We start from the raw sequence: 22,570 nt of genomic DNA on the forward strand, positions 1-22,570 counted from the left end.
AAAGCAATTAACTCTTTTATATATTATTTCCCTAATAAAACTGATGATGGCTTCATTTTCACTGCCAAGAGCATACATTACTTTATTTCCTTGGCACTAAAAAATGGTGCCTTCAAGTCCTATTCAGAGTTGCAATTTATCTAATATAATGAGTAGATAGCAAAACTAGACATTCTAATAAACCATTTTATAAAATTCCCATTATCAGAAAGCTGTTCACACAGCAGATAACAGAAAAATAAAATTGCAAATAGTTATAGTTCAGATATATGATCATATAAATATTGTTTGCAATAATTGTATAATAGGCCCCAGTGATATCACTGAAATTGGTTACATTGAAAGACTCATTAATTCTCTTTCAAAAGGATTATTGACTCCCTGAGTCTTAAAACTTTATTCCAAAGTCAAGGCAACAAAATGGTCCATTACTTCCAGAGAAGAGGAAAGCAAGGCCAAGGAAAAGCATGAGTTTATACTAAGCTCCTAACTCAGCAATGATTTGTTTTTTCTCCTTTCTGTCTTTTACTTATGTTATTGTGTCTTCAACTGGAAATTAGACATCAGAGAAACAAGTGATTCATTCAAAGCAACTATCATTTAACACAGTCTGATTTTAAAGCCAATTTTATCTTAGCAATATTATGAGGATTAATATTTATAATTTTTTAACTTTTAGGGAGAAAATTCTATGCTTAAAATTTGACTATATTTGTAGAAACTTACCATTTTCCGATTTAGTAGATGTACATAAAAGAAAAATTTTACTTTTTATTTTTTAAGAGAGATATAGAATAAAAAATATTCTTGTAATGTTGTTTTCTATGCCAAATGGTAGGGTTTGAGTCAAACTAGTTAGTGTCTGAGTTCTACCAATCTCTCATTTGTCTAAAGGGGCCAATAATAATAATGGTAGCTATCGTACAGGTAAATCTTAAATTAGTATAGATTTAGCGTCCTTAATAGTGCTTGACATATAGTAAGAGCTATAGTAATCAGCTATTACTATTTTACTGTAAAACCATATACTTGAAATTTTGTTGTAAATGAAATCAGGCAATAATTTCTCAAATGGCATTATTTGTGCTTCTTAAAACACAGTTTAATATATTACATTTTTACATACTTAAAAATATCAAGAAAAATGCACTTTAATGCAGTGTAATTTCACTTCATTCAGTACATGCTTCACTCTTTTAAGGGTAATATGGAGTTTAACTATTTTAATATAAAATTATATTAATGATATACTTTTTTTGTTACCTAAAAATGGGGCTTCTCAAACTATAGCATGCATCAGCATTACCTAGGGAGTTTGTTAAAACACAAATGCTGGCCCAACCCATAAAATTTTGATGTTGTAGGTCTGGGTTAGCTCCCAAGAGATTGCCATTCTAACCAGTTCCCAGGTACTTCCACTGCTGATGCCCCTGGACTAGACACTACACTTGCAGATCCAGCATGCTAAAACACGTGATTGATTTCCCTTTTGCAGCTTCTGGGAACTACAACTACAGCACTCTAAGCACCAGACTGCTCTGTGACCCAGCTCTCGCCAATGGTTTGGAGGGGGCAAGAACTATGTAGGGGCATCAAGTTGGCCTCGTATTTCTCCTTGTATTTGTTTCTGTGTATTGGGGCTGCATACGAATGTGGGCCTGGACACTTGAAGGTCAATAAAAATGAACTTGCCAAAGTTTAAAACTGTAAATCACATTTCTTTATGATCTCTTCACCTCTCATTTTCATATTTTTTGCACTTGCTTATCAGACTCCATCCCCATCTCCTTCTATGTTTTTCCTTGTTTCTAAAGGACTACATCCTAGGAATTAAATTTCCCACCTTCCCTTGTTGCCAAAGACTCTACCAATGAGATTCACGAATGCAAAACTTGACAGGCAAAGGCAAGGATGGTGTCTGATGTATCGACTTCAACACACAACTGCTATATTCTGCTATGTGGTCATTGGGAGCCCTGAACAGCTGTGATACTAAAACCAGTTCCCTAACTTCTGCATCTCGGCTATGTCGGCATGACGTGACAATGACTGGAGACTCTTCATTTCCTATTCAGTAGCATTTCTGACAATTATGAGATTTCCTATTTTAAGTAGTTGCAGATCCTGCACTGAAATCTGACTGATTCATCCTTCTAATACTTGTTTTTATTTCCTGCCCATCCCTTTTTTCTGTATTTCAGGATCACAATTATAACTTATTATCAGTCATTCCTGCCATTTTCATTCAAGTTCATCAGTTTCCTCCTCATGCTTTCCCGTGTATGTTTTCTCCCTTGACATTGTCCATTATTCCTTTTGGAACCCTTTCATTTTCTAAACATGTCAATGGAATTGTCTCTACTTTATCTAACTCCATGCAACCCTCACACACATTTCTCAGGGTCAGGTTCTGGATTAAATATCTTTGTGGATACACGTCACTTATTCCAAAATACCATTCTTAGCACATTGCCTCAACTATTCTTCTCCTTTCAAATCTACTCTAGTTTCTTCCTTTATATATTGTCTTATCTGCTACCTGATCATATACTTGTTTTTGTTGAGAACTTCACTGACTGATCCAAAGTTTTCAGTTCTTTGACAACTAACTCCTGCAACCAACTCTGGCGATTTTTTTCCCTTCTATTCTACATTCAAACCTCGAACTCCTCCCTTCAATTACTTTCGGCCCTACTTCAGTCAGTCTTCCAGGCTCAGGCATGCAGCTTAGCCTTGGCACTATCTGGATTGGACTATACAGAATATTAAATTCAGAGATACATATCTCCTTATTCATCTACTATAATCGCATCTCCTCTCATAATCACACCAAAGACTTGTTCTTCCTTTTCATCCATGCCTCTCCCTGTCTTTATCTATCTGCATCCATTCTACCAATTTTAGCAAAAAACTTGATTTTTGTCTTTTCCTCTTTAGGAGAAAAGCCAAACAACCTTTTTTTTTTTTTTTTTTCCTGCTCCCAATCTCTCTGCATCTCACTTTTTAAAATGTGCTTATCGTTAGTACACATAAATGCTGATTCCAATAGAAGAAGAAAGTTAAATAAAAAGATATTTCCAGAGGGTAAATACACACTTTTTAGCCTTGGCTCTTCAGAGTCGAACTTAGACATACATTCAAGCTTCATCTCATCCTGAACTTTCATTTACATTCTTTAATTTCATCTTCTGCCTGGGATGTTCTCATCGCCATGGCAACAACCTACCATCTTTAAGGAACATTTGAGATAGCCAATCTTGTAGACATTTTAAATTCCAAATAAGAGCAACATTTTGATGTATTTTTTCAAAATATAGATAAAGGTAAAAATTTATCTTTAAAAACAGTGCTAAATTAAAAACATGGTTGTAATAAGTCAACTTGTATATTGTGTTTTGATATTTGTATTTTTTGATAAATTCCTAAATATTTGTGGTGAGAAAATAAAAACCCTTTATCCCAGTAAATTATTTCCAATATATATTCCATAAAATCTTAATTTCATCAAATGTTAATAGGTAGTCTTAAAAGGGTGATATTATTTGGAATTGGGTATATATACATACAGATAATTACAGATGTATTATACACATTAACTATATATAATCACTTATAATTAACTTCACAAAACTATCTAGTTAAATTTGTACTATATGTATGCATATATGTATGGGTATATACATATCTGTATGTATATAATATAAAGAGACCTGTATAAACAGATATACATATTGCATTTATATAGTATGAAGAGACAGGTATGTATATGTACATTTACATATAGAAAAATTTTAAGACTTTACTATGATAATGTACATAGTAAGTTTCTGAGAAGAGAAAATATAGTATGTGGAATTTTCCAAAGTGATTTGATCCCAATTCTGTCTCTCATACTTTATTAATAATGTCTTTAAAGGAATAGAATTCTATGGAAAAACTTAGAAGAACTTTTTCTTCTAAAAAAATGAACATTTCTTTTTCCTTTTGGCTGCCAGCAAACGTAAGTCACATTCAATATTGGTCTCAGGTATATAAAACAATCTATTTCTTAACTTTTTGTCTCCTTGACTTACTATTGTCTCATTTTATAAAGGCATTATGCTCAGACCTGAGAAATTGCATGGGACAAATTGAAACCTCCATGAACAATTGGCTGTGTGACCTTGGATAAGTTACTTGACATCTCTGTTGCCTCAATTTTCATATATATATATATATGAATTTATTATTGAGAATTTTTGAAGGCTTGTCTTATCCTTTTCAGAATTACATACATTTATATATCAAAATAAATATTTTAGTAATGTATATCTATGAAAGCATCAGATTGGTTTTCATGCTCTGTTATATTATTTTTGATAGATCAAAGAAAACATAGAATTGAATTTAATCAAAGCATCCAAAGTGGAGATTCACAAAAAAATTTTCAATTTTGCTATCTATAGTCATGATTGTTAAAGCTCAATTTTATGTTGAATTATTTAAGAATAGGTTAATGATCAAAGTAAGATGACTCAATTCTAAATTGCAAATAATAATTTTCTTTAGTTTATTTCCCTATTTAAAAATTAAGAAAGTGGATGATACTATCCATGTGGCTCATAATATCACAAATAAAGTATATATCTTTACCTCTATATCATATTTTAAACAATATGTTAAAGTCTGGCATTTTATCTTATTTGTAAATTTACATTGCAACAATATGGTATGTTAAAGATTTGCCTTGTATGAATCTTTAAAGCAGAAATTAACATAAAAATCCATTATTTACTATTATTACTTTAATGGGTTGTATTAAAAATCACTCTATTAAATTCTTCCACTTATTAAGTTGAATTAAATTAAATCTTGGTGGCTTCTTTTAACATGCCAATTATATTCTGAGTTACATATTAAAAGCTTGCTGAATAAGTGAATCAAATCTGTATCCTTTTTTATAGGATGAATTGTAGAAAATAACTAACAATTTGTGAAAAATTAAAGAATCAATTCTATCATTCATCACTCTCATCAATTATCACTTCCTTTTAAAAGGTACCCAAATGTCCCAGACATAGGAGCTGACCCTCTAGCTGTGTACAATCTCCGTTCATTTATGCTTTTATTTTGCAGCTTAATATGCAGGACAATAATTGCTAATTTCCTTATCTTCTACCTGCACTGAACCAGGTGATTCTCCAGGTGCAGCAACAAATATCTCATAACTGAACAAATGAGATAATGAGAGTAAATTGGATCAATACAGATCCTAATTGCTGAAAAATCCAGCAATACAATAGGAAGGAAACAGTTATTTGTTTCCCCTATCAGATATGAAATTTCAGAATTTAGTTAGTATTAATTTTTTCATTCTTTTGTCTTATCATTCTGCATAGTATATTTTAACCATTTATCTAAACTGATTTTGTGTTAGTCAGCTTTGCGTTGCTGTAACCAGAATATCTAACAAGAACAAATTAGAGGAGGGAAATTATTTCCCCGGCTTCACAGTTTCAGTGTCTTTGGATGATCAACTCCATTGCTGTGTGCCCAAGGTGACGCAGGGCATCATGGTCAAAGGTGAGACAGAGGGAAGTTGCTTATATCATGGTAACTGGAAAGCAGAGGTGGTAGGAAGGAGTCACAGGGAAGATGTATCCTTTCAGATCACGCCCCCAAGGATTCACCTCCTCCAGCCATGGCCCACCTGTTGATGGTCCACGGTAGGTTCATTTTCCCTGCAGTCTGTTTCGTAGCCCTCTCTGCTTCTTGGTCACCAGGAGAGGAGCAGCTTTCCTCAGCTAAGCCCTCAGTCATGATATGTTGCTCACTGGGGGTCCAGAACAATGAAGTCAGCCATCTATGGACTGAGACCTCTAAAACTGTGAGCTCCAAATAAACTTTTCCTCCCCTAAGTTGCTCTTGTCAGGTATTTTGGTCAAAGCAACACAGACTAAAACAGACTTGTTTTTAAGCAAAGGAGGAAAGTTAGAAAAATTCTAAGAAATATTTATGCAAAACAGTCTTTGATTTAATGCATATTAATTGGCCTCCAATTCTAAAACTTAGAATTCACTGTGCCAGGTGGAGAGAGAAGGTATGGAGAGGCAGGAATAAAGGAATTGAAAGGGTATCAATATGAAGGAAGGGAGCTAGACATAAATGAGGAAGAAAAACAAAAACTGGAATCACTTCTTCTTAGAGTGATAATACAGGAATTTTAATATTTTGACTCTCATTTTTCTGTATTTGCTTTCTTTCTGGTCTTGTGCGCCATGTTCCACATCTACTCCTATACTTCCTCTTCCAAAATCTCTGGATTCATTGCTTAGAATCAGTAACTTTCTATCTTTAAAGTTTATGAAAAATTTGTAATTGAAATCTAATTTCAAATGAATATTTAGATGAACCACTTTAATATTTCATTTTTAATTACCACATTGCCATATAAATACTTTTACAGAGCGTTAAACTTGTAGACATACATCTTTATTTAGTTACTACAAAGTCACTATAGCAAAGTTGTTTTTGTAATTATTCCCTACAAAATAATCCTAATCTGAAACATATTCAAATGACATTTAAAATGGGCTATTTATATTCAGTTCCTGCCCTGCATGTGAAAACTCAGGCTGCTTAGTTCATAGCATGATGCTTAACACAAAAGAACAGAGAGGTCAACCATGATGCTATCACTAATGAGCCATTATTTTCTAGACTAATGAAAAGACATCAGCAACAAAAACTAACCAAACAACCTAGAGATTCTCATTGAATGCATCAATAATATTTTCACATACATGAATATGAATACTTCCTTATAACTATTAGGTTTATATTTTTCCAAAATAACTCCTCATGATCTTCATAAAATAACATAATTGATATTTTAATATTTCAAAATACTTAATTTCTCAGAGTTTTAGTTAATATTAACATTGCTTTCCTTAAAAAAAATACCATGTTACCTTTTGGGTCATATAACTTAGTCTGTTTTTAATAGATTTTATACGCAAAATATTTATGGTACTTTTAGAGTCTGTTTAATAATAGTTAACATTTATTTCCTTTAACAAGTTAATATTTCTTTAAAAATTTTTTCTACATGGTTTAACTTCATGATATAAAAAATTTAGACATCTCTTTGATTTCTTTTAACAACTAATACTCATTGTACTTAGTAGAATTCTTTTCTCTTTGCTGACTTATATATGATAAGCAATAAAAATAATACTTAGCCAAAGGGGTAATATATGGTATTATATTTCATTAGTAGTTTAAATTATATTTTCTCTACCTAATTATAGTTTTGTTTTGTTTTTTAAATTAAAGAGCCACACCTATTTCACTCCTTATATAACTCCTTAAAGGCAGGGATTATGTTTGGTCATTTTGTTAGAAGTATATATTGTTATTGAGTTGGAATAGAACAATGGAAAGCATTTGTACTACAAAGTTAGAAAAAAAATTCAATGTGAATTCTAATCATTGCACAGTATAGTAAATGTTTGAATCATTACCTCAAACTATATTTACAAGTCATAATCCCTACTATCTTAGGTGACCTTATACGGAAAAAAGATCTCTACTCTGTAAAGTTAAGGATCTCCAGACAATATGACAGTGTTATGTTTTCGATAGGATTGTCCCACAAAGCTCATGTGTGAGACAATGTAAGAAAGTTTAGAGATGAAATGATTGGGTTCTGAGAGCCTTAATGTAATCAGTGCATTAATCCCCTGATAGGGATTAACTGGGTGATAACTGTAGGCAGGTAGGATGTGGTTGGAAGGGGTACATCATTGAGTGCATGCCTTTGGAGTATATATTTTGTCCCATAGAGTGGAGCTCTCTCTGCTTCTTGGTGGCCATGTCCTGAGCCACTTTCCTTCACCACACTCTTCCTCCATGATGTTCTGCCTCATTGTGGGCACAAAGTCACAGAGTTGGCTGTGTATGGACTAAGACCTCTGTATCCATGAGTCCCAAATGAACCTTTTCTCTTCTAAAATTATTTTTTTCTGCTCTTTTGGTCACATCAGCAAAAAAGCTGACTAAAATAGTACCCTGGATTAAGAATGTCCCTATTTACCTCTCTTATTGTATCTTTTGCTGAGAAAAAACTTTTTAGTTTGAGTAAGTCCCATTTGTTGATTCTAGTTATTAACTTTTGTGCTATGGGTGTCCTATTGAGGAATTTGGAGCCCGACCCCACAGTATGTAGATCATAGCCAACTTTTTCTTCTATCAGACGGCGTGCCTCTGATTTGATATCAAGCTCCTTGATCCATTTTGAATTAACTTTTGTGCATGGCGAGAGAAAGGGATTCAGTTTCATTTTGTTGCATATGGATTTCCAGTTTTCCCAGCACCATTTGTTGAAGATGCTATCCTTCCTCCATTGCATGCTTTTAGCCCCTTTATCAAATATAAGGTAGTTGTAGTTTTGTGGATTGGTTTCTGTGTCCTCTATTCTGTACCATTGGTCCACCCGCCTGTTTTGGTACCAGTACCATGCTGTTTTTGTTACTATTGCTCTGTAGTATAGTTTGAAGTCTGGTATCACTATACCGCCTGATTCACACTTCCTGCTTAGCATTGTTTTTGCTATTCTGGGTCTTTTGTTTTTCCATATGAATTTCATGATTGCTTTCTCTATTTCTACAAGAAATGCCGTTGGGATTTTGATTGGCATTGCATTAAACCTATAGAGAACTTTTGGTAATATCGCCATTTTGATGATGTTAGTTCTGCCTATCCATGAACAGGGTATATTTTTCCATCTTCTAAGATCTTCTTCTATTTCTCTCTTTAGGGTTCTGTAGTTTTCATTGTATAAGTCTTTCACCTCTTTTGTTAGGTTGACTCCCAAATATTTTATTTTTTTTGAAGCTATTGTGAATGGAGTGGTTGTCCTCATTTCCATTTCAGAGGATTTGTCATTGATATACAGGAATGCCTTTGATTTATGCGTGTTGATTTTATATCCTGCCACTTTGCTGAATTCATTTATTAGCTCTAATAGTTTCTTTGTAGAGCCTTTTGGGTCTGCTAGGTATAGAATCATGTCATCTGCAAATAGTGATAATTTAAGTTCTTCTTTTCCTATTTTGATGCCTTTAATTTCTTTCGTCTGTCTAATTGCTCTGGCCAGTGTTTCGAGAACTATGTTGAACAGAAGTGGTGAGAGAGGGCATCCCTGTCTTGTTCCAGATTTTAGAGGGAATGCCTTCAATTTTTCTCCATTCAGAATGATGCTAGCCTGAGGCTTAGCATAGATTGCTTTTACAATATTGAGGTATGTTCCTGTTATCCCTAGTTTTTCTAGAGTTTTGAACATAAAGGGATGCTGTACTTTGTCAAATGCTTTTTCCGCATCTATCGAGATGATCATATGATTCTTATTTTTAAGTCTATTGATGTGGTGAATAACATCCTGGGAACAAATCTTTACTCCTCACACTTCAGATAGAGCCCTAATATCCAGAGTATACAAAGAACTCAAAAAATTAGACAATAAGAGAACAAACAACCCAATCAACAAATGGGCCAAGGACCTGAACAGACACTTCTCAGAGGAGGACATACAATCAATCAACAAGTATATGAAAAAATGCTCACCATCTCTAGCAGTCAGAGAAATGCAAATCAAAACCACCCTAAGATACCATCTCACTCCAGTTAGATTGGCAGCCATTATGAAGTCAAACAACAACAAGTGCTGGCGAGGATGTGGGGAAAAGGGTACACTTGTACATTGCTGGTGGGACTGCAAATTGGTGCAGCCAATTTGGAAAGCAGTATGGAGATTTCTTGGAAAGCTGGGAATGGAGCCACCATTTGACCCAGCTATTCCCCTTCTCGGTCTATTCCCTAAAGACCTAAAAAGAGCATGCTACAGGGACACTGCTACATCGATGTTCATAGCAGCACAATTCACAATAGCTAGACTGTGGAACCAACCTAGATGCCCTTCAATGGATGAATGGATAAAAAAAATGTGGCATTTATACACAATGGAGTATTACTCTGCATTAAAAAATGACAAAATCATAGAATTTACAGGGAAATGGATGGCATTAGAGCAGATTATGCTAAGTGAAGCTAGCCAATCCCTAAAAAACAAATGCCAAATGTCTTCTTTGATATAAGGAGAGTAACTAAGAACAGAGTAGGGTCGAAGAGCATGAGAAGAAGATTAACATTAAACAGGGATGACAGGTGGGAGGGAAAGGGAGAGAGAAGGGAAAATGCATGGAAATGGAAGGAGACCCTCAGAGTTATACAAAAGTACATACAAGAGGAAGTGAGGGGAAGGGGGAAAACAATATAAGGGGGACAAACGAATGTCAGTAGAGGGAGCAGAGAGAGAAGAGGGGAGGGGAGGGGAGGGGAGGGGGGATAGTAGAGGATAGGAAAGGCAGAATACAACAGACACTAGTATGGCAATATGTAAATCAATGGATGTGTAACTGATGTGATTCTGCAATCTGTATATGGGGTAAAAATGGGAGCTCATAACCCACTTGAATCAAATTGTGAAATATGATTTATCAAGAACTATGTAATGTTTTGAACAGCCAACAATAAAAAATTTAAAAAAAAAAAGAATGTCCCTAAATTTAATGTTCTTAAAGGAGACAAAATGAAAAAAAAAAAGAGACCCACAGAGGAAAGAACATTTGAAAGGAGATGTAGAGATTAGAGTAAAGCCCACCAATCAAGAAACGCCAAGAATCACTGGCAGCCACCAGATGCAGCAGACTGGCCAGAATGGGAATCTCCTTTGAGCCTTCAGAAGGAACCAGTCCTGCCTACAGCCTGACTTCGAACTTCTGGCCTCCAAAACTGTGGGAAAACACATTTCTGTTGTAAACCATGAGGGGTGTGTTAATTTATTATGGCATTGTAGGCATATATATTCAGCGAGAGTTAGCTGTCTTCTTTAAAAATTAGTGAATATCTACTTTTCAGATCTGTTAAGATCAAAAAACACACAAGAGGGGGAATGTGAACTCAAGAAGTGTAAGAGCTGTCAGGCTATAGTTTTGCACGCTGACATGCAGCACTGATATTTAACCATAGGGTTGTGCAGTTACTAACAGGTAACTTACAGATAACCACAGCAGCAGACACAGAAAACAAGTAGCAGGGACAGAACAATCCCCTTTAGGCTTAGTGCCAAAAAAAGTCCCTAAGCTGTATGATCTGAATCCTTTGGCTGTCCACAAGCTTGTACCTATATAAGGAATGTAGAATGCACCCCCAATAGAATTGCACCAATTCCGTTACCTTGATATACCCCAAACTTGTTTATATATAAAAGCAAAAGCCCTGCTGTTTCTTTGGAAATTATCCCACTGGGTCATGGCACCACTAGTAAAGTATTGCTTCCAGATCTAAGTGTTCTGATATTTGTTTCCCACTACAACAGTAGAATCCATCTGACATAACCTTCCTATGTTCATATATGAATATACAACCAGTTAAACCCTACATCACACATTACCACAAAAATGGGAAGTTATTTTCCATGTATGCATGATATGTCAAAATACACTCTAATATCATGTCTATTAAAAATTAGTGAATATCTACTTTTTTTAGTCTATCTAAAGATAAAAAAATAATTATAATAAAAAGATCAAATAAGACAGTAAGTCTCCGCTAAGATTTCCCAAAGAACATGTCTAAGATATGTTTCTATTAGCAAGATGCATAAATATAATTTGTATAAGTTTTACAAACTACAACCCATTAAAGGGTGATTTTCGTGTATTGCTAATGATATAAAAATGAATAATAAGAAAATTCAGTTAAATTCAGTGAATATTTGTTATTAAGCAATTATATACCACTTTTAAGTCTCTTATAATATCAAAAAGTTTGATAGTTAATTGGTTTTAAACTTTTTCCCTGCATGTTTCATTTCTTGCCTTTTGTATAATAGCTACTTTCAGTAACATTAACTAAATTGTAAACAATGAAAAGATTTTTTAAAAAAGGAAGATTCTAAATTCCCAACACCTGAGTGGCCAAAGGAAAACTTTCATAATTTGAAGACTCATACTCTAAATTTTTTGCAGATTGCAAAAATAGATGTAGGTTTTAATAGCTTTTAAACTTGACAGTGCTTTTGTTATTATTTTTAAAGGTTTGCCATTTGGGGCTAATTCCTACATGAGAGCAAAGAATTAGTCCTTAGTCAAGTAAATAAATGCTAAAAGAAAAAGAAAGAAAAATCTATCTGTATATCACATTTTCTAATGAAATAATATCTAGTAAAATTTTTTTTTAAATCCAAAGGATAGAAACACAGGAGTACTCTGAAATATGATGAATAGATTTCGACCATGTTTAAAAAAATGCTCAATGTTCCATACATATTTGTGTTTATGAAGTATTCATTTTCTTTTCTTATGTCAGTTGAAACTAAACCAGTGGTTAATAAATAAAATAATTTATTAATTTCAGGTAATAATTGACATTTCATAGATAAAAATTATACTCTACAAAAAGACTCATAATACCAATGATTCTCTTCAATCTGTTAAAATTAAATTTTGATCATAAATGTTGCTCAATCAAGTGGTTGTTTGGCATCTTCTATACCTACCAATCTTCCAAACGCTATACATTTCCAAAATCAGATACTAATACAATGATATGTATACTTTTTCATACTGCTTTAAACAATGCTAAGTCTTTACAACAAGGTTTGTGAGGGATGATGTGGTATAAGAAAAGGACAGTAAGGGTGCAACTATGGACATCTTCCAAGGAAACTTTATCTCAATGAGTTTTTAGTCTCCTAAAAATTAACCTTGGTATTTTCATATTTGAAATTAGACCGAGAATGAACTTTTTTTTTTTAACAGATGGTTAACAGGTTCATATGAAAGTTGTATAAAATGTGATTCCAATTTACTAATTTCCAATTTGAATTGTCACTGCTATGGAGAATGGATATGTAAGGGCCCCAGGCTCAATCCTTATGTTCTTTATGTGGATGTCATATGGGAAGGCAGAGCACAGACAATAATAAGAACGGTGCATATGGAGTATGGAATAATTCAGAAAAGAGTGTGTCTAAGCATCAAATGAGGTTAATTAATGTATATTATTTGCAGAATAAATTTTGTCTAATACAAGGATCAACAATTCAAGTTACCTTCTGGAGCATACATAAAGGGATACTTGAACTATAGAAAACTCAACGTCTCCTTTTTGACCTGTTATAATGACTACCAGATTTATCAGGTCATCTGAGTACAAATGGAGTGATGTATATAGAATTCTTACCAGATTAAAAGTATTGCCCACCCAGAGATTATACGTGGGATTTCAAATACAATTCATTTTATTTAATTGATATTTTAAATTATCAGAAATTACAAGCCGGGGGCTGGGGATGTGGCTCAAGCAGTAGCGCGCTCGCCTGGCATGCGTGTGGCCTGGGTTCAATCCTCAGCACCACATACAAACAAAGATGTTGTGTCTGCTGAAAACTAAAAAATAAATATTAAAAAATTCTCTCTCTCTCTCTCTCTCTCTCTCTCTCATTCTCTCTCTCTCTCTTTAAAAAAAAATTACAAGCCAGGCATTGTTGAGAGCCATCTGTGGGCTGTGTGTGGACTACGTTGGCATTGCAGCCAGGGAGGGGATAGGTCTGGCACTGGGAACTTCCTGTGGCACCCCCACAGGGATAGACTGACTGATGCAGGTGTACTTCCCCCTCCACTCTGTGAAAGGTCCCACACAGCACTGAAGATGGGGAGACCTGCTATAGACATACAGCCCCATTGAGATGGATGTGACCTTCCAAGATGCCAATGATGCTTATTATTGCCTGTGCTCTGCCTTCCCATGTGACATCCATATGAACCATATGAACCTGCTGTCTGCAACACTCCATCCCTGAAACCTTATTCCTGCCTTTGACATAGCCCCTTAATGAAACCTGGGGAGCCATTTTCTAATTGTGTACCTCCAGCTCCTGTGTGGACTGTACGTATCAGGAGCTGCATCTTTTGAAAATATCTTTCTGACTTTGTATTTTGTTCTTCACTAATTGTTCTAGACTTAAATTTCTTAGGTGGCCTACACCTCCTTGGCAGAAGAAGAACCCCCTAAGGAGGCACTGGATGCCTTGCCATAGGGCATGGTGGTACATGCCTTAATCCCAGTGGCTCAGGAGGCTGAGATAGGAGGAAAGAGAGTTCAAAGCCTGTCTCAGCAAAAGAGAGGTGCTAAGCAACTCAGTGAGACACTGTCTCTCAATAAAATATAAAATTGGGCTGGGAATGTGGCTCAGTGGTTGATTGTTCCTGAGTGCAATCCCTGGTACCAACAAACAAACAAAAAAAGAAACAATACAGTATTTACTCAAATCTATATGTAACTTTATAATGACTTCAGTAATACAGACTTTTTAATCTTAGGATACAAGTAACTTATTTATGAAAGAAAAATAATATATTTGTGAAATATGTTTATATATATATATGTTTGGATAATAAGTAATATACATTATATTATATGTTACATATTATATTATATATAATTTTATTGCATATGTAATTATATATTATTTATAATATACATAAGTATAATAAAAATATATAAACTATATAGTTTATATATAAACTTTATACATAAAAATATATAAACTTACATATGAAGTTATATATAAATACATACATTTTATTTTAATAAAATTTATATAATGTGATCATGGTAGAGCATATTTAATACAATTATATAATATAGTATAATTATAATTATAATGCAATATATTTTATATAAATTATCAAACATATTTATATATATGAAGCAATATATTATTTATAAAAGCAAATTTTCAAATGGAGATTTACTGACTTATGGTAAAGAAGTAGAATTCTGTTTTTTTAAGAAGCAATATCAAACAAAAATAACTTTTCATGTGTATATATATCTAGTCATTTCTAATTCTTGACATAAAGATTAGACCACGAGTAATTTTTCCTCCATTTCACAAATGAACTTTTATCTACTTTCAGGTTGATTGAGTGATCCAGCACTACCCATGTAAACATGAATACTATGGTTTAGATATGGTGTCTGCCAAGGGCTCATGTGATAGAATTTACTCTGCATTTTAAGATATTAAGAGGGTGGGTACTTAGTATGACAAAGGTGTTTAGAGGTGGATCCTTTGGGAGATGATTAGGAGTAAATAAGTCATCATAATGGTGCCCCATAGTTGAATTCTTTGAATCTGCAGAAAGATGAGCTAAATAAATCTCTTCTTTATAAAATACCTGTCCCATCTTTAGGTATTTCACCATAGTAATGAGAAATGGACATAATCCAATATCTTACACAAATTTTGAAAGAATAGAACCCTGAATTAAAAAAACTAATGATTTTGCCTTAAATAACATAAACCTTTTTACAACAAAAAAGTCTAGCAATACTTGTAGTGAACTTCATTTGCCTAAAGTTGTACAATCACTCAACACTGTTGGGTCTCCTCCCATGCTTCCCCATATCTACTTCATCCTCCTAGACCTCCTTTTATTCACATTCTTTAGCTGATTAAATTCTATTTTCCCTGCAAGCATTACTTGGGCATTATCATCTACTTTGCAGAAAAAGGGAAAACTTTGAAAAAAAAAACTAGTAGGAAAAGACATGATGGCTTAATAGAAATATTAAAGAAAAGAAGTTTTGAAAAATAAATAGGACAAAGGAGTTAGGAACTTGGCTTTGTTGGTAAATATTGGACTTTGGACAAATAATAGCCTCTCAAGGACATGTCTAATGATGTGGATGGTTTGGAATAGACAATGTCCAGGACCATTAACAATTGCATATTGTAACAATTCCATGGTAATTTTTTATATTTCTCTCTACTTGGAGATTTTGAATCATTTGTATTTCTATAAAGGTCATAATAGATTAAATTCACCTCCAAAATTCATACCAATGCATCCTAATTACTAAATCTAAACTATATTGACTAACATATCTCTTTAATACATTACCTCATTCTGGACTTTAATATGTACATTATCAGTGGTTTCAGCAATGATGGGTAAGCTTTAATAAATAGAATCCGGTAACTTTGGGGTGTTTAGATATTTACAAATAATGTGGAAAGTACAAGAATTATCATATCTATTAATAAGCACAGGAAAAATAGTGACTAGTTTGATAATGAGATGCTTGTCTAAGGTTCTAAGAGGTTATTCTGATTATTTGTAATTGCTAAGAAAAGACTTTACTTAGCAAGTTTGCTAATTATTTAAAAGAAAAATATGAAAGCAGTATCATTTTTTATTATATGACATTAGATTATCCAACAATATTTCTTATCTATTAAATTTACTATTTCTATTTTCTATCTTTTAATGTTGTCATTCCGTTTTAGAATAATATCACAAGAGGCAAGAGTCCACTGACTGATGAAAAGTTTTGTAATGCATTTGACAATATAAAATTAGTATTGCCATTCAAACAGTTCAAATATTTTGATGTTTAATTAGAATAAGAATATGTCAACTTGGGGTTGGAGGGAACTGTAAAAACATGAAAATACATGAAATCATTATTGAGGTTTATAAGTATGAGATAGCAAACTAATTACCGTATCATTTAGGTTTCAACAGTATTGATTCTTATCTCTCTTCTGTATCATATTGGTGTACAGTTTCTGCTTTATCGTTATTATTTAATTATATTTTGTAGTACTGATGATTACACCACAGAGCCTCAAGCATAATAGGCAAATAATCTATCACTGAATTACATACCCAGGCCTTTCATCATTAATTTTAATGTTAATTATAAACTCTATTGGCATATTTATGTCATATATACATATACACAAAAATATGCCTACAAAACAACTATTATAAAGGTAAAGTATAAAAACACTAAATAAGATAATTTTAATATTTTATATAATAATAATATGCATAGTATTTTAGCAGTGAATATAATTTAATCTAACTTGGGGTTCACAAGTTAACTCATGATTTAAACTTGGAATCATATATGACTCTATGTATGATAATTCTGATAGTATCATTCATCCATTCCCAGGCCCTTTATTTCTTCACGATTGCTTACAGTGCAGGTCTTTTCGCAATATATTTTCCTAGTATCTGTTTCAGAACTCTTTCATTTCTGAAAAACATATTCCTCAACTGTGCAAGGCTCTGGAGATATTTTGTTTGTTTTCCCTTTCTAAACATTACAGCAGTCACTTCATTTTCTGTTAGCTTACAGTGTTCTTGGTAGATATTCTGTAATTCTTTGTTACTTTTTTTGTTATGGGGCTATCTTCAGAGAGGTCTGAAGACCTCTCTTTGCTTTTCAGTGGATTGAATATTATATGCCTGGGCTTTTCTTTTCTTTTTTTTCTTGCTCCACTGTTTCTTTTCTACTTTTTTTTAAAGCTTCCTGAATCTGTAATTTGGTTTGTGCCATTATTTTCCAAACCTATCACCATTTTTGGTTTGTTTTCACTTCTGTGTTTTGGTTGGATCATTTCTACGGACCTATCCTCGAGTTCACAATTTTTTCCTTGGTTGTGTTGAATCTACAGATGAGATCATCAGAAACATTCATCATCTCCGTTACTGAGCTTTTAGTATCTACAATTTCCATTCAATTCATATCTTACATCTCCCTCTCTCTGCTGAAATTGGACATTTGTTCCTTCATTTTGTTAAATTTTCCAGAGTATTTACCACATTAATTATGGGTATTTTAATTCCAATTTCTGATAGTTCTAACATACACATAATTTGATTCCATTTATACCTTTGTCACTTGGCAATGTATTGTTTTTTTCTGCTCTTCTGTTAGCCACAGAATTTGTGGAAAGCCATATCTTTTGTGTAGGCCAATAGAGACTTAGATAAGCAAACTTTATATCTAGAAATAGGTATATGTTTCCTTCTACGAGAAATGTAATGTGGGATTTGGAGCAAGCTAGGCAGGCGTAGGGTAGAGTTTATTATTATTGCTATGTTTATCCCCAGGCTTCAAATTTCTCCCAGTATACCTGTCTGTAGAGTAAGGGCCAGCTTGCTATAGCATTTTCTTAACCCATTCCCTTCCTTCAGCTTTAGGCCTCTCCTTTGCACTGTGTTTTAGAAAGTGTCTCTTTCTACTCTAGTAACTTGCCCAGTCGTGTCAGGATTACTTGTAGCACAATGCTTGCTAGTCTGTGGAGCAGAGACAGGTTGTCTGCCTCCTTCTGATTAATCCTAAATCTTAAGGAAGCTCTGTGCTCCTGCTTCTCAGATGTGGCTGTCTCAGTGCTTCAGCCTCTCCTCTGTCTGTAGTTTTGGACCTAACATGTATTCTGGTCCCTGTCCCAAGAGTAAAGGGTCTTTGTCTCTTCCTCCTCCTGCTGCAGTAAGTTTCCATCTGGATCCTAAGGGTGACTGTGTGTTGCTCTTCCTCTTTCATTTTAGGTTTTGTTCTGCATAGAGAGCTCTGGGTAGTTTTCTGTCTTTCCTGCAGCAGCTGTTTTCCCTTCTTCAAGGCTTTCACACAAGGGACACTTTCTCAGGAAGAGTCCTAATATTTTTATGTGAATATACAATGAGGTTTGTGGATAGGAGATTGTAAGGGTGTGCACATTCTTATTATATTTATATTCCCTTGCCAGCCCACATTCAACCTTATCAACGTGTTAATCATTTTTGCAGAATTCGTATTATCACCTAGGTGTGTCTAGTACATCTGCTCTTCCCTTACCAGTGCATGTCTTCACTTATACCCAGGTTAGTTGATTGATCTGTAATTTTGGCTTTGTGGGTTCAAGAAAATTTGTGAATTTACATTTTCTCCATATTTTTTTATTGTTAAGTAAGAATGAGAACAAAGCTCTCTCCAGCCTTATATTACCCACTGAAATCAGGGAGGAAAATGCATAGACACACACACACACATTATTTCAAATAAACTCAAAAGCCTAGAATCATAATTACTATTGTCTATATGTAAAAGGAAATGCCAATTAATTTTTCTTTTAACCAGAACTGAGCATAGCTTCTAATAATTTTTAGTACCTCAAAATTGTAAGCTCAATTACATGCAAAACTATTACTTTGGTCTCAAAAGAAAAGCAATATTCAGTATTTGGCTTCCACGGGATTATAACATAGATTCAATTTTCTTTTGTGCCTTTTCTTCTTTCTAATTATCTATTGCATTAGTTTGGCTTCTACTGGAGATATACTCACGATTTCATCAGGCAAATTAAAGCTTTTCTTTGCTATTCTGCTTCTGACTAAAATCTCTTCTGAAGACTGGAACTTCCTTAATCCCAGATACATATGTGCATTTACATGTGAATTTATAAGCACAACGCCCTTGCCTTTGCTCACCAAGAACATCCAAATAAGCATTTGTTTACTCATGTGATGTTTGAAGCAACCTCAGCAGACAGGCGTTACAAAAGTGTATTTTAAAGATGGTTACAGAAAAAAGTTCTGTTGATTCTCACTACTGTTGAAACTTGTTCCCTTTGCTGTGTGAAATCATGACAAGAAATGGGGAAAAGAAGTAAAATGAAAGCGACAACCAAATAGGATGATAAATAATGCAAAGACACTGTGTGGGACATTAGAGAGACAAAAGAAATGGAAATGACAGGATATAAACTGATAAGTCAAGAAGCAAAGGGAGTAAATCAGAAGGTACAATGGAAAAACTATTTTGCAACATCTGTTCTTACAAAAAGCACCTGAGCATCTTTGAATCATCCTTTTTGACATTGAGGTTAATATTATTTAAAATAAATACTTTACTATCATGCCTTTATTCTTGCATTTTTATTATTTTTTCATCAATTTGGAATATAAAAATTGCTATTCAGCTATATAAAGAAAGGGAATTTTTTGAAAATTTGAGGGAATAAGTAAAAGCAATTAACAGGGAAACATACTGTAGAAAATTAATGCCAAAAAGCATTTATGAACTTTATCAAAACTGATCACTATTTCATGATATATTTTCATGTCTTCAAGGATATATTGAAGTCAAATCTTATATAAACATGTAATCTTTCAGTCACATGTAACAGAGAATTTTCCTTTATATTTAGAATAATTCTTCAAGTATTTATTTAATAAACCATAAAAAGTATGTTTTCAGGCATACTCTTAGATACATCCCTTCAGTCCCATTTCTGCTATAGATGTAGCTGCATATTCTGAATAAGAAGGCAGTATTTTTGTCATGTATAGTCAGCTCAGTTATCTTGATGACATGCAACCATCAGAAGAATGATTCAGCTAAATTAGATAACTACCTTTGAATACACTGCTTATAAATATTTGGTGAACCTTTCATTCATAAGTGGGAAATATGAACGGTATATGAAATAAGAAAGCAAGATTCCTACATATAATTATTTTAACTGAATCTTAAGTGTTCTCTATATTATGAAACTTTACATTCACTTTTTTTCAATGAAATATGTTCATTGTTCATTAATTTTAGAATTAATTTATTAGCTTAACTATTCCTCTGAAAATGATAATGCATGTGTTTGTTAAAAATATGTTTCTGTAATTTGGAACTCTTAAAATGCTAATTACAGTCACAAAATGAAAAAACAATAGCCAACTTAAAATCAGTTACAGTAATTTGAATTGTTGGGACAACATTTTATGGGTCAAGTCTGGGCAAAATTTCATTCAAATGTTGTAGATTTCAATTCATATCAAATTTAGACTCAGTTGTATTAACATATGACAGATCTTCACTTACTGAAAATGATTTTAATATAAACCAATAGAAATTTGAGAAGTCAGTCTTATTTGAGAAAATGATGTATACTTCTCACATTTAAATTTAAAATATACTATTAACATTCAAATAACTTTTAAGACTCCTACTCCAAGCATTCTTCAAGCATTTTCTCCAAAAGTGAAAAATATTAACCAAGATCATATTATTCCAATTTAACTTTGATTCTTACTAACAACTAAAGGCATATTTGAGTGAGCATCTTAATTAAAAGCTACATGCTGTTTTCCAAGTTTCCCAAGATGGAGATGTGAATTCTCTCATTGAAGATTTACAGCCTCCCTAATTACCTCATTATCTAAGCAATCCCTCCCTGTACTAGATTCTGTTTCAGGACTTTGTTAAAGAAAATTATTTAACTGGATATATTTTTGAATTAAAAGAACAGCCATAAAACAAGAAAGTCCTCAATATAAAAAAGGAATAATATATTGTTAGTTGAACCTTCAAGAAACATTATCAGAGTTTTAGATATAGTTAAAAATGTATAAAACTAGAATCAGAAATCAACTCGAAGATGTGTAGATAGGCACTGATACCAGAGTAGGAAAGGAGATGTTAAATATCAGTATTCTGATATTTATGTGTGGATATCCTCCTATGTGATATCTTTGATAAATGCCACAATGAAATATATTTAAGAAGACTCCACTAATGTGTAATTTAGAGACCTTAAAATGCCTTGGCCAAAGGAAAGGTGATAATTAGCATGCTGAATTTGTGAGTCTTGTAAGCTGTTTCTTAGACATGTTTTTAGTAGGGTAACATGTACTTTGAGTTTGTAAAGTAAGGAATTAAGTAATTCAAATTAATGCTTCCATATTCTTTGTCTTTCTATTTGTTGTTTTATGGCACATATTCACATTCCCTAAGTTTCTAGTAATCATATGCTCTCTATTTTCATAAGAGCATTTCTCTAATCTTCAGTGCAACATATCTTGCATACACAGTCATAATTTGTTCCTCTTAAAAAGAGAAAAATATACAAGCAAAATATTTCTCATCTCATTGAAGTTTTGGCTCCAGTTTTTAATTTTAATCAATTAATACAGCATTAAATACCTAAATGAAAGAAACCTTTATTTCCAGTGTACATTAGAAATTTAGGCAATTGATAGTTCGATAAAAAGAAAATAACATTAAATTTAGACTCAGTTGTACCCATACCCATGATGACGATTTAACTGTTGGTATTTTTAAAATATATATATTTAAAATCACATCTTCTTTTTATGTCAGCAGTTCTTTCTGCTACAACTTTATTCCTAAGAACCTAAACCTCCAAATTTCTTTCACAAGAAAGGAATTAGTGAAGCTCATAATTTTTGTTTGCTGTATGAGTGGCTTTATAATGGTACCAAGTGCCGCATTGTTTTTTATTGATTCACAAATCTTCCTCAGTGAATGTCATCAAATCATATTTTTCTTCTGTCAATATCCAAGAAAAACATTATGCAAACAGGACTTTACCTTTGATCACCTTTAACATATTAGTAAGATGAATCTATTTGGCATTTATTGCTAGACACAACAATTAGAATCATGTGGGTACATTGTTGTAGCAGTCAATAATGGAGGTAAATAGCCATAATTAACTGATGAATACCAGCGTGGGCAAGAAGAAAAGACAAGGATGGAATGCACAATGAAAATAGCTTTCTCAAAGTCTGATGGCACTTTGGAGATTCTACATATTAAATTTACATATACATCTCTCATTAACAAAAAGTTCATGCTAAAGCAGACAAGCTATCAAAGAAATCTCCTGAACTAA

The 22,570-nt window shown here is 33.2% G+C and overlaps 1 protein-coding gene across 2 annotated transcripts in view; it reads right to left on the reverse strand.

The window, feature by feature from the left end:
• Ccser1 (coiled-coil serine rich protein 1) overlaps positions 1 to 22,570 on the reverse strand; it is a 1,227,237-nt gene that overhangs the window by 238,323 nt on the left and 966,344 nt on the right. The gene's annotated exons all lie outside the window — the stretch shown is intronic.

Source organism: Marmota monax, unplaced genomic scaffold, assembly GCF_021218885.2.
Source record: "Marmota monax isolate L192 unplaced genomic scaffold, Marmota_monax_Labrador192_F-V1.1 WCK01_AAM20220418_F8-fsc00002, whole genome shotgun sequence".
Classification (NCBI taxonomy): domain Eukaryota; kingdom Metazoa; phylum Chordata; class Mammalia; order Rodentia; family Sciuridae; genus Marmota; species Marmota monax.